Here is a 13,911-nt window from a genome sequence, read left to right as displayed (position 1 = left end):
TTTATATCCGCCACGATACATTGTAACTATGTTACAAGAGGTTTACGTCCTATCTGAACGGAGCATCCACCAAGTCAACTTTTGGAATATCCCATTAAATTATCTTTTAAATGTAGCTAAAGGGAACGTATGTAACGAGTACATAGAGTTCCCCGTAGCATAATGGATGAAGTCATGTTTCGAAAACTAGAAGGTTCGTGGTTCGAAACCCATCTCGGAAGTTTTAGATTCTTTAAATTCTTAATTCCTAAGTCCTCAAGATCTTTCTCTGCAAAGTAAACATCTGATGCTCTAAAAAGAGTTCTCCACCTTAATTCGACAACTGCCTAATGTGACCTCGCAGTTCGATACCTTCCCTTCTTCTGTTTCATAAAATCACAATTTTCGTAATAATACGAATGCTGTCCGATCATTTTTCCCCAATTCTAAATTTGTGTATATAAATCATCCCTCTCTGTCTTTATACTTGAACCAGTCTCTTTCTCCCTCTCTCTCAACGTTGCCCAGGAACGCATATAGCTTGAGATCAAACCTTCGACTCTTGAAACCAAATTTAAGCTCGCTAGCAATGTGCTATCGTGACTCTATAGGTATTTTATAAAAGCAGTGTCGTTTAGATTTTTTCGTGGGGGGATTCTCCACCGACATAAGAGTTTCCCATTTAATTAGTGTATACATTTGATCAAACATTACTTATTTATGAAGCTCAAGGGATGGGGAATTACACCCTCCTGTCCTGCCCAAATGACCCCCTGGAACATTTGTTTGCAATTACTGATAAGAAACGAAATGAATTATTGAATAACACTCATTTCTGTCAGTAGGTAGTTTAGAGCTCTGTGTGTGCATTACAGACTTTAGGAAGCACAAAACCTACTGCCGTTATTGGCAATTTTCATAGATTTCTTAGGGAGCATCTTACTAGCTGGCAGTCTTCAGATAAAGGGAAAGAATGAAACTAATGGTCTTTAGGAACCTCTGAGAACATTGTGAGACTTGTTTTTAATTTAGGCTCTTAAAAGTGTTTCAGAGCAAACGAATGGAAAAGAACGTTTTAAAGTTATAACGTTGTAAACTTGATTCCTGTTTCGTTTTAGCTGAATGGAAAGAGTGTAGTACGTCCCACCCACTGCTTTAGACAAGGAGAGGTGGAGGAGTTGTATTGATGACTAGAAGGAACTAATCGATTGAGACACGTATTTCTAGATGCATAAGAAAATAGGGCAAGAGTTTGTTATTAATTTGGACTTCTATGCCGCAATTTCTATGCCGCGAACTGTACTATTTTGTACTACTCTAATAAACGAAAGAATAAATTTAACTGGACCATTCAATTTTGTACAACGGAAAAAATAACAAACAAATCTCATTTTAAGTAACTAAGAATTTGGTTTGGGGTATTCAAATAAACGAAGGAATAAGTTTAAGTGACTGATTTTTCCTGTCAACCAGAAAAAGGACCATTTTACCTAACTCAGTATTTTACATCTTTTTTTGGGATTCAACTAAATGAAGGAATAAATTTGAGTAGCATATATAGTTGTGGTGCTAGATTTTGTACTATTTTGTATATTTGTCGCCCAAGAGAAAGGTTCATTTTAAAGTTTACAGAGCAATTTTTGTTATGCAAATTTACAATTCAAAATTTTATAGTTTTTTGTACAAAGAGAGCCATATTAATATGTTCATGCATTTTTGTATACCATTCAAAATAAACGAAGAAGGGTCATTAAGTTATGATACTACATATTTAAATTCAAATTTTTTGTACCAACATTCCGTTTAAATAAGGAATACATTGTTGTGATACCACGTGTGTTGTGTCAAAATGCTAAACAAGTGCACATATGCAAAAATGCTAAACAAGTTAAAAGGAGAAGTATTAAATTAAGCGAATTAAGTCTTACGTTTAGTTATAGGTTGACAAACTGGGATGCAAAAGTCCAAATTTACCTTCCACTACCTAAATATTTGAACGTAAGAAAACGCGCTATATTACCAGCTTTTGTCTAATGAAATTACACTAAAGCCAAGAAGTAAAAGAATAATGTTAATAGCCGTTTGCCTTCCACACTAAGGTGACAAATGTTATAGAAAAAACTAATCTGCCTAACATTTGTATTGTTAGTATAGTGAGGGTCCTCAGGTACAGTCTATTGAGCGCAAATTTGCAAATTCGTTGCTATAAAATTATGAGTTATAAAATTGCATCACAGAACTTGGTCTGTAAAACTTTAAAATAATCCTTTCTCTGGGTGACACAAAAATATACAAAATAATACAACCACAACTAAATAGGCTACTCAAATTTATTCCTTCGTTTATTTGAATCCCACAAAAAGGTATAAATGCTGAGTTAGTTAAAATGATCCTTTTCTGGTTGTGCCAAAATAGTCCACTCAAATTTATTCCTTCGTTTACTTGAATACCCAAAACCGGTACAAAATTCTAAGTACTTAAAATGGCATTTGTTTGCTATTTTTCTCTGTTGTACAAATTTTAAAGTTAGTACAATACTAACTATACCACTCAAATTATATTCCTTCGTTTATATGAATAGCACTAAAAGTACAGAAATTCCGAGCTAGTTAAAATGGACCTTCATTTTTTCTGGTTGGTACAAAACTAAATACTCTATCCAAATGTATTTCTTCGTTTATTTGAATAATACAAAAGAATAAAGAAATACGAGTTAGTTAAAATGGCATATCCTTCCTATTTTTTCTCGTTGATACAAAACTGGATAGGCCACCTAAGTTTATCCCTTAGTTTGTTTACATAATACAAAGGGTATGAAAATGTGAGCCAGTTAAAAATGGCATTTCTTCTCACTTTTCTCGTTCTTACAAAGCCCACTCAAATTTATTTCTTCCTTTATGTGAATAGCACGAAACCGTAGAGAAATTCTGAGCTTGTTAAAATAGACTTCTTTTTTCTGGTTGGTACAAAAGTAAATAAGGCACTCAAATTCAGTCCTTACTCTATTTGAATAGACTACAAGTATATAAGACACTGAACTAGATAAAATGGCTTTTTCTTTCTTTATAAAAAGAGTAGAAATCCCAAATTTATTCTTTCGTTTATTTGGTTAATACCAAGGGTATAGAATACTGAGCTAGTTAAATTGTCCTTTGCTTTTTCTGCTTAGTACAAATTTATTCCTTCGTTTGTTTGAGTAGTGCAAAAGTTATAAACTTCTCTCTTATTTAAGAGGCCATTTGTTTTTTTTTTCAGTTTGATACAGAAATAAATAGGACACCGAAATTTATTCATTCTTAACTTTTTTCTCCTTGGTACAAAACTGAATAGGTCATACAAATTTATCCGTCGATCCGTTTACGAATTATTCGGGTTTAAATATTTAATCTTTGATCCGATGGTCAACACTTTTGTACATGTAGTACTAGATGACTTGTTACTAAATGTGGAAACACCACCTCAATATGTTGCTCCGTTTACCAATTATTCGGGTTTAATTTTCGACATTTAACCTTGACGGTCAGTACTTTCGGCACATATAGTAGTTTATGATCAATTACTAAATGTGGAAAGAGCACCTTAATATGTGGCTCCGTTTACGAGTTATTGCGGTTATATATTTGACCTTTGATATCGATGGCGAGTACTTACGGAACATGTAGCAGTTGAAGACGTATTACTAAATCGAAACACCATCATAATATGTTGCTCCGTTTGCGAGTTATGAGTGTTTAAATTTTTGACCTTTGACCTCGATGATCAGTACTTGTGGGACATGTAGCAGTTTATGACCTACTACTAAATATGGAAACACCATCTCAATACGTTGCTCCGTTTACCACTTAGTCGGGTTTAAATTTCTGACCTTTGACCTGGTGGTCAGTACTTGTAGCACATGTAGCAGTTGGTGACATATTACTAAACGTGGAAACATCATCTCAATATGTTACTCCGTTTAGGAGTTATTCAGGTTTAAATTTTTGACCTTTCACCTAAATGGGGAGCACTTTTGGGATTGTAATACTGGATGACCTAATACTAGATGTGGAAACCACCTTAATATGTGGCCACGTTTACGAGTTAATAGGGTTTAAATTTTTGACATTTCACCTCGAAAGTCAGCATTTTTTGGACATGTAGCAGTTGGTGATCTATTACTATATATGGAAAAAGCACTTCAATATGTTTCTCCGTTTACGAATTATTCGGGTATACATTTTTGAACTTGACCTGGATGGTCAGCACAGTCGGGCAAGTAGTAATAGATGACCAATTACTAAATGTGGAAACACCATCTCAATATGTTGGTCCGTTTTCGATTTAGTTGATTTTAAATTTTTGATCCTTGACCTCGATGGTCAGTACTTTGGCACATGCAGTAGTTGATAACCTATTACTAAATGTGGAAACGACGCCATGTCAATATGCTCCGTTTACGACTTATTTGATTTTAAATTTTTGACCCTTGACCTCGAAGTTCAGCACTTTCAGGCAAGTTGTACTAGATGACCTATTATTAAATGTGGAAACGCCATCTCAATATGTTGGTCCGTTTACGAGTTATTCGGGTTTAAAGTTTTGACCTTTGACTTCTATGATCAGCAATTTTGGGACACTTCGCATTTGATGACAAATTAGTAAATGTGGGGACACTACGTCAATATGTTGCTCTGTTTACGAGTTATACTGGGTTAAATATTTGACCTTTGAATTCGGTGGTCAGCACCTTTCTGACGTGTAGTAGTAGATGACGTATTACTAAATTTGAAAACAGTACCTCAATATGTGGCTCCATTTACGAGTTATTCGGGTTTAAATATTTGGCCTCTAACCTTGAGGGTCAGTACTATTGGTACAGTCAGCGACAGTAATAACTGGAGGTTGGATACATAAGAAATTATAGCTTTTTCGAGTAGCAGAATAGTTTCACCCTATGTCTGATAGTTGGACAACCAACATGACAGCAAATACGTGCCCGAAAACATAACATGCCAGGATATTCCTCCACTTGGAGAAAAAATTTTACTATCTGAGAGCATCATTTAGAGAAACAACCACGAGATAAATATGCAGAAATTCCATTCATATTAAGTTCAAAGAGATAGGAATTAATCCAAAGAAAACGAAAAGAATAATACGCTTCATGCAGAAACCGAAAAAGTACGGAAAGCTAAACAAAATGAGAAAAGAAGGAAAGAGCAAAAGACATGGGAATAAATTAAAATTTAACACTTAAGGATAAACAGTGTCCGTCTTTCAATCTGCCCCCATCTTGGGTTTTCTCCCTTCATAGGATAAATCTCTTTCAGTATCAAAAGCGAACATCATTTATAGTGTTTAATTCCTTGAAAAAAAATTAACTCAGTCTAGGCCGAGACTCGAACCCCAGACCCTTAGAATGACAATCTCACGCGGTATTCACTTACCTACACAGTTTCTATCTACAGCGTTTATAAATCAGCTATTACACGCGCTGTTATCAAACGTGTTAACTCAGCCATTGTCGGTGAGCCACCCCAGTTCCATTTGAAGTTTAAATTTTATTTACCTCACTTAGCCATTTATGTGTAGCAGTCCCCTTGCTTTCATAAAAAGCATTTGTTCTGTAGATTAAAATCAAGAATGAATTAATCTGTATTCTTGGGAGCTTACTGGTGCACCAACATATCTATCTATCTATCTATCTATCTATCTATCTATCTATCTATCTATCTATCTATCTATCTATCTATCTATCTATCTATCTATCTATCTATCTAATATATATTAATTATTAAAAGAGCGACTTGGTAAATATACGGAACGCGTGTTAACACAACAGTAAGGATATCTCGTAGCGTTGTTACGTAACACACGCAGTGTAAATAAAGTTTCAAACCAGAAGTCGAAGATATGCCGTGGGTAAGTCGGTAAGACGTCTGCTTGCTGAGTGGAGGAACCCAGATTCAAGTCTGGGCTGATACGTTTTGTTTGTTCCGTTGAAAATACATTTCTATATTTTTGCGTTTGAAATTGCTTTCTTTCATTTTTTGTAGATTATCTTAAATTAGTGACGGCCAAGTAAGGTCAGATTACATATATGTCTGCTTTATCTGTGTGTAGAGTCCAGAGATGGAGTGAGTCAATTGGGTCAAGATTTGTGAGTAGTTCAGTGGGTCGTGGGTCAACATGACGTGATTCACTGTGACATACTACCCACCGTGACCTCTCTGACTCGCACTGACCCTACGTTTTAAATTTTCAGGTCTCCCTCTTTATTCGGCCTCCCTCCTTCAATGTCTCCCTTCTTATTATTAAATTCAATGTATAGATAATTATTGAGTTGAGTTGATTTTGAGTTTAGCGTCCTTTACAGCAGCGAGGCTATATGAGACGGGACCTACTGATTAACATAGAAACCGAAATACATGAGCTCCCGTTGGGAATCAAACCAGGGTCTCCCACGCCACAGGTATATAATTGTGTTTTATATAGCAGTTAATATTCTTGCTATAAAGTATCAAATAACTAAACATTTGATGTAAATATATGAGAAACCTAAAATATTGCAGATTACTGCAATTGCGATTTAATTCAATTTAAAGCATTATACATCCATATGATTGTTGAAGTTGCTTTATAAAGATGCAGATTATGTATTATAGTAATTTTTTCAATGAAATGTAATGAAATTAAGTTTGACGTCCCATGCTTATGTCGGCTAGGTAAAGGAGACGGTGACGATGAGAAATGAATGAAAATTGTGCAACGATGAGGAAACATGAGAATCCTGAAGAAACGAACCCAACGGTGTTTCTCCACCACAAATCTGACTTTGTGCAAGCTGGGATCGAACCAAGGACCCCATGCACCAGAAGTAAACGCTCTACCACTAAACCACTTCGGCCATATGAAAAATAAACCATATTTATTCTCTCTCTCTCCATATATATATAGGTATCAGAAAAATGAATAATGTTCCTTTTGGGGGACGAAGTGGCTCAGTGGTAGAGCGTTCACCTCCGGTGCTTGGGGTCCCTAATTCGATCCCAACTCGCGTCGTTTGGACTTTGTGGTGGACAATCGCCGTGCTCGTGAGTTTTCTCGAGGTTCTCCCGTTTCCTCCCACTTTCTTCATTCCACCATTTCACTCATTTCTCATTATCACCGTCTCTTTTAGCCTAACCGGCATAACCATGGTACGTTAAACTTAATTTAATTTCATTTCATTGAAAAAGTTTCTATAATTCATAATCTACATCTTTATAAAGCAACTTCAACAATCATGTAGATGTATAATGCATTAAATTGAATTAAATCGCAATTGCAGTAATCTGCAATATTTTAGGTTTCTCATTTATTTTGATCAAATGTTTAGTTATTTGATACTTTATAGCAAGAAAGATTTCATTTTATTTCAATTTTTATTTTGAACGTATGGTTTCAAGTTGGTACTAAACTCAGAACTCTGATCTTAATGAATTGAGTTGATTTCGAGTTTAACGTCTCTTTCAGAGAGCAATACCATATATGACGTGGACATATTGATTAACGTAAAACCCGAACCATGTAAACTCCTGCCGTGTGGTGGTGATTGTGATTTTTTGATAACTGCCCGGTCAGCAGCGTGGCTATAAGAGACGTGGACCTACTGATTAACATGGAATATGAAACACATGAGCTCCCATCGGGAATGGAACCCGGGTCTCGCACGATAAAGGCGCGCGTACGCTAACTCCCACCGGGAATTGAAATTTGTTCTCATTGTAAGAATGTTAACGTTCCTTATTTTACCGTTTTTTTATAACTTCATGGACCAAATTTCACACAAGAAAATCCCAACGGTAAGCAGGTTTGCATATCCAGACTCCTAAGTACGAAAACATTTACGCTCACTCCAACCTCAAACATTTCACGAATTCAACCTGATTTACGTATGTTATTAAGACGTAAAATTGAATGTGATTTATTCTACAAACACTTAGGATAGATCTTCTTAGGAAACTTCTGGTTGCTTTATTTTTTAACCAATACAAAACATTGGTTTCATTGCTGTGAAGTATAAAGAATAGCTTAAATGTAATTTACTGTTGTTATTGCATAAATAATTATCAGTTTAAAGTTTGTCCAAGTTCTCACTAATCAACTGGACTCATGAAAAATGATACTTAATATTGGCAGTACTTTATTATACGAAGAATAAAGAATGTAAATTACACTACATTGTTCTTGAATTCGAACTCAGCTATTAAAGAAGTGACAATAAACAAACTGAGCTTTATTCATTCGAATTAAGAGAATACTTGTATCTAGAAATGAAACAACCAAAAGGGAAAACATCATTAGAAAGACAAGAATACTTTTATCCAAGATGTGAAATAAAGTAATTAATGAACTGAAATGAAAGTAATATTGGGCATGATATACGAGTAAGAAAAAGATATAAATGTGTTCTTAGAAACGTTCAAAGTGAATTTACAAATACTTATTGAAGATATACTACTCTTCCTTTACGTTTTAACGAACTAATGAGTAAACAAACAAAAGAAATGAATGAAGAACGAATGTCTTGCTCTCGAGAAAAATAAAACAAATAAATGTTTACACAAAAATAACACATTAGTACTTCATATATTCGCCTCCAGAGTCAATAACTTCTTGAAGTCTGAAGGGAATACTAGATACAAGTCTCGAGCAATATGACGGTGTGTCAGGTAAGTGTTGCCACAGTTCCGTAACTTGATTTTGAAGAAACGTTTTGCCTCTGTCGTCACTTCTCTCTTTCCATTCTTGCACCATCTAGGCCCACAAATGTTCAATTGGGTTCAAGTCTGGGGATAGAGGGGTCCACTCTATACAAATTCACTCCGGATGTTCACTTAGCCACTCTCGTGTTTGCCGGGAAGTGCAAACAACACTGTTGTCATGCATAAATATATATTCTTCCTGTTCGGGGAAGTTTTTTCTAAGGACGATAACAATGTATTTTCGAAGATATTAACGTAAACAGTGCTGTTCATTATCTCGGGCACTGCAACCAAATCTACAGGACCAGCAGCCATCATGTATCCACAAAAGTGTGCTAATATTCGTTCTGAACAAGAAGTACTGATATTTTGTTCAGCATCCCTAGTTCCGAGTGGTCTATACAATATAACTCTGCCTTGCTGGTTAGACTTGAAAACTTTGTTGTCGGTCCAGATGACTAAGTCTCAGTATGACAGCGGTTGGGTTGTGTTCTCCTGTGCCCATTCCATTGGTCTGGTCTTTCGCGTTTCAGTCAGAAGAGTCTTCCTAGCGGGTCTTGAAAAGTGGAGATCAGAACCCAATAATCTTCTTATTGTTTCGTGAGAACAATTATATTCCATGGCTTTGTCCAAAAGGATCGACGCGTGGCGTAGAGGTTTGTTGATTACTTCTATAACTAACGTTTGCCCTTTAGCTGCAGTTGTCGCTTTAGGCCTTTCACTTCTTGACCAAGACCTGAACCATTCACCACCTTCTTTATGTCTTTGAATCCATTTCTTGGCTGTTTTCTTGTCACAGCCTAGATTCCTAGCGATCTGAGGCAGAGTTTGTCCCACTGTTGCTCGGTCTATGATTTCTCATCGCAGAGCAACAGACAGTTCTCCACAGCCCTTAGAGCATTTTGACAACCTGTTAGAAATTTGAATTCTGACTTGTATGAATAATGTCGGTAAAGTATATCTTTCTCTTTCTACTGCACATGCACCAGTGAATTTTTATGAAAGCTCATAAATAATCCTGATAATTGCTTAATATTTATGAACTAATACGTAATAGACCCTATATAAAAATACATATCATTCGTCAAAGTGAAGAAACAGTTAACACAAAACAATTTCAATAGACATATTGCACCAGGCCAAAACATGCTTAAACTTCAGGTAATACAAAGTAAATGTCATACTGTAATGAAAGGTGTAACATGAAACACGCTTACTAGAATCGTAACTGCTTACAATAGTCGAGTGAATGAACTTTCCACTGATCTAGTGGCTTGCAATTGCCACTTTGGTGTACGGGCTCCCGGGTTCGATTCCCAGTGGGAGAGCCTTTTAAATTTTAACTTTCCTCGTTGTTTCTGTGCTCATGTCCCTGTCGTTTTAGGTTACTGGTAAAGCAAATTAAGCAAGTAAAAAGTGAATAAAATTAAGTAGTAACTAGTAATAAGTAGATAAAAAGAAGTGGACTAAGACATTCGACTGTAGATTTTCGAGGCACCACTCAAGGGTAGTTCGAATCTCACCAGACTACAATTTTCGTTTTACCTCTTCTTGACGTTTCTATTTGTGTTCGTGTCGGAATCGATTAAATAAAATTTCGTAATACGCTAAAATATACGTAATATTTCGAATTCTTAACCTCTTATTATTACATTTTTTAACCTTAGTTGGGAAGAAGTAGGAAAAATGAAAGTACAAGGATTTACAATAAATTACTTAACATTTACTGACATTGTAATAGTGGATATTTCTGAAAACTTATAGTGAACCAAAAATATATTTAGTAGTTCACATGTCTATATTATTCTATTCTAACTTGAAAGTTACAGTTCAGCGATTTCCACGTTAATCAGTAGGTCCACGTCTCATATAGCCTCGCTGCTGAACGGGACGCTAAACTAAAAATCAAATCAGTCAAAATGTTATAGAACTTACCCCACCTCCACTTAACGGATCGTTCTAACTAAAAATAACAGACCGTTTATGTAATTTTGTGTTTAAGTACAGGTCCTATCCTTATGTCAATTGTTTCCTTGCAGCAGAGAATGAAAAATGTAACAGTTATAATGTTGATCGCGCATAATCCTGTATAGATAAAAGGCATATATCGGACTCCGTGGCGTAAATACAGTAGTTACTGCCTTGGTAAGTTCATCGCTGAACGCGTTTCCGTCCTACTTGTGCAATGACGTCACCTTTGACACGCGCTCGGGACAGGAGGAGTAACCCTGTTGTCTGCTTACTCGCTTGCTGGTCTGTATTCTCTTTGGAACCTGATGTGAAATTACTGTTTTCTCCTCACTTCAGCTGTCTTTGCTATTTCTAATTTAGATGTATATTGTATTAGTGGAATTTTATTCCGTCATGGAAATATATTGTATTTCTTTTTAAATGTAAATAAAAAGAAAAGTCTATTTGGACAAGTTTTCCCCCGTGATGGGCTTTTATTTTCTTTAGATTAAAGGCCGCGGTGGCTCAGTGGTAGAGCGTTCATCTCTGGTGTTTAGGATCCCGAGTTCAATCCCAGCCCCCGCCAAGTGAATTTTGTGATGGACAAACACCGTGTGCGTGGGTTTCTTCGGAGTTCTCCCGTTTCTCCCCACTTTCTTCATTTCATTTATTACTCATCATCACCGTCCCCTTTAGCCTAACCGGCATAAACGTAGGACGTAAAACTCAAAGATTTCATTTTCTTTTTTTCCTTAAATTGTATTCCCAATTGACCTAATCCACTTGCGTTTGTCAATCAGATTTCCTTCCTGAACTTTTAATTCTCTCCCTTCACCACTTTCTTCGTTTTCTTGTAAAATATTCTTTTGGCGGAAGAACTTTTCAGTTGCTTGTTTCTTTAATTTATTCTTATGTATGTTCTAAATGGAATAAAATATTAAAACCCCCGGTTCACAGTTGCTAACAAATTCATTTTCTATTATGCCTGTTAATTTTCTAATGATGGCCTTTCCTTTGCGAATAAATTCTCCATTACATTCAAGAAAATATACGTTGGCTATTTTGATTGTGTCTAGAAGTTTCTTTTGATGAAAACGTTAGTCCTCTTTTTGAGATGATAAATTTTGTCCAGTTGCACTGTAGTCCCTGAACAGGTCCTTGACATAAAGCCGTAGATATTTGACTTTAAATTAGAAAGCTAGCTTCTCAGCTATAAATTCAAGATTTTGTTCTTCAAGTTCGTGCGTATTAAATGAATACATTTGATCTTCAATTTCAATTTTATCTTCTGGTAAAATATGCATCTACAGCTGTACTGTTTAGTGATGTCAGCCGGCTCGGCTCCGCTCGGTTCGAGCCGGCTTGGTTACCATGATCCATTGGCTCGGTTTGGCTTGGCTCAGGTGAGCTATGGGCTCGGTTCGGCTTGACTTAGGTGAGACATCGGCTTGGCTCTCTTCGGCCCAACTGATTCGAGGGCTCGAGCAGGTTCGGTTGGGTGAGCTGTTGGATCGGCTCGGTGGTGACAGCCTTGAGCCGAGCCACTCGAGTCGTTGGCAGAACTAGTTTCAGGAAACTACGATCTCAGCCTTCAAATTCCAATTGCTCCTTGACCTTCATTCGGTTCGATTTCTCGAACTGCAAGTATTCTCTGTCAAGAAAGTTTATGAATATTTCCATGGGATAGTATCTTGAACCTTACTGCTATGAAAATATAATACTACACATTGCCTCCATATCATTTCGCCAGTAGCTTCTATTTGCTCATCAATTAAAACAGTATTCCTGGGCATCGTGGCGAAAAATGCATTTGCTTTTTCGTGCATTCTAGGAAAAAACAGAGTGAAAACAATAAAGACAAAACAAGAAAAAAATACAATGCGATGTAAAGTGCTTGGACTATTTCGACATATCACTCAATGTAGCGCTTTCCTTGCAAGCAGGACTTGATGATGTAATCGGTTACACCGTGGGCTTAAGTTCATGGGGTCCTCAGATCGATTCCCTTTGAAGACATATATTTTATTATTTTTTACAACAATAGAAGGTTTTTTAAACTATCCCGTCATTTGAAAAAAGGAAATTATGTAGAAACACATTTCACTTTTGTAATCACATTATCGCGAAGAAATATTATCATTATTTGCAGTTCAAACCGTAGACAATAAGTTAGCGAATAATGTTTTGCGGACTTTTTATAAACAATGTCGAGTGTGTTGTCGTCGGCAGAGCTCTACACTGTAGACCTTAAATTCGCAAGTTTCTGAAGAAAACAGTGTCCATTTACTACTACTACTACTACTACTACTACTGCTATTATTATTATTATTATTATTATTATTATTAGAATGACGAAACAAGGAAAGAAAAAGACACATTGATAGGAAGAGAAGAGATATATTTTATGTTAGATTCTTTTTAATTTTACACATGAAAGTAATAATATTGTTCCATTTATAGATTGACAAATAGAATTTTTATTTTATGAGAACAAAAAATGCAGTATAAATATGTGTTAGATGATAGTATTAATGAATTTCATTTCGCCCTTCTTCTAGATATGTTGAGTTGATTTTGAGTTTAATGTCCCTTTAAGCAACAAGGCTATAAAAGATGGGACCTACTGATTAACGTGGAATCCGAAACACATGAGCTCCTCCCGGGGCGTTTGCTAGATAGGAAGGTGAGGTGTCACCTTTGAACAGAATCCTTCTTGTGACTAGAGTTATAAGTTCGATCACTATTTGTAATTTGTGTTATTCCTTTAATGCTTTATCAACGTTGCATTAGCGTTGAAGCTCATAATAAGTTATTGGCGAAATCACATGTAAAATTTGAAGACCGAGTTTGTCGTATAAATTCGCACACAGATTGAGGTAACGAAGCCAGAGTAATGTGCGTATGTCTATTGAACAAAGAAATAGTTTCTCTGCTCTGGCCATTCTCCCTCGGAGAGTATTGAACAGCAAAGTGGTCTGAAGATCTTCTAGTCCACGGATGGATTCCCGCGCACGCAGAAGCATTTTTATATCTTCAGCACAAGTAAAAAAAATGGAAAAAACAAACGAATCGAGACGCATGAAGTTTAGAGCTAATGCGTAAGACTGAACCAAAGTTATGGGTCATTACTTGATATGTTTAAAAATATATATAAAATGTAGGAAAGTTGTTTTGTCTGTTTCTAGAAATGGAGTATAAATAAATAAGAGAAGAAACTACACTTCTGTCCAGAATTCTTTTGCATGTCTTCAAAATT

Source organism: Thermobia domestica, chromosome 10 (assembly GCF_964235325.1).
Source record: "Thermobia domestica chromosome 10, izTheDome1.hap1.1, whole genome shotgun sequence".
Lineage (NCBI taxonomy): Eukaryota > Metazoa > Arthropoda > Insecta > Zygentoma > Lepismatidae > Thermobia > Thermobia domestica.
This window is presented reverse-complemented; position numbering follows the sequence as displayed.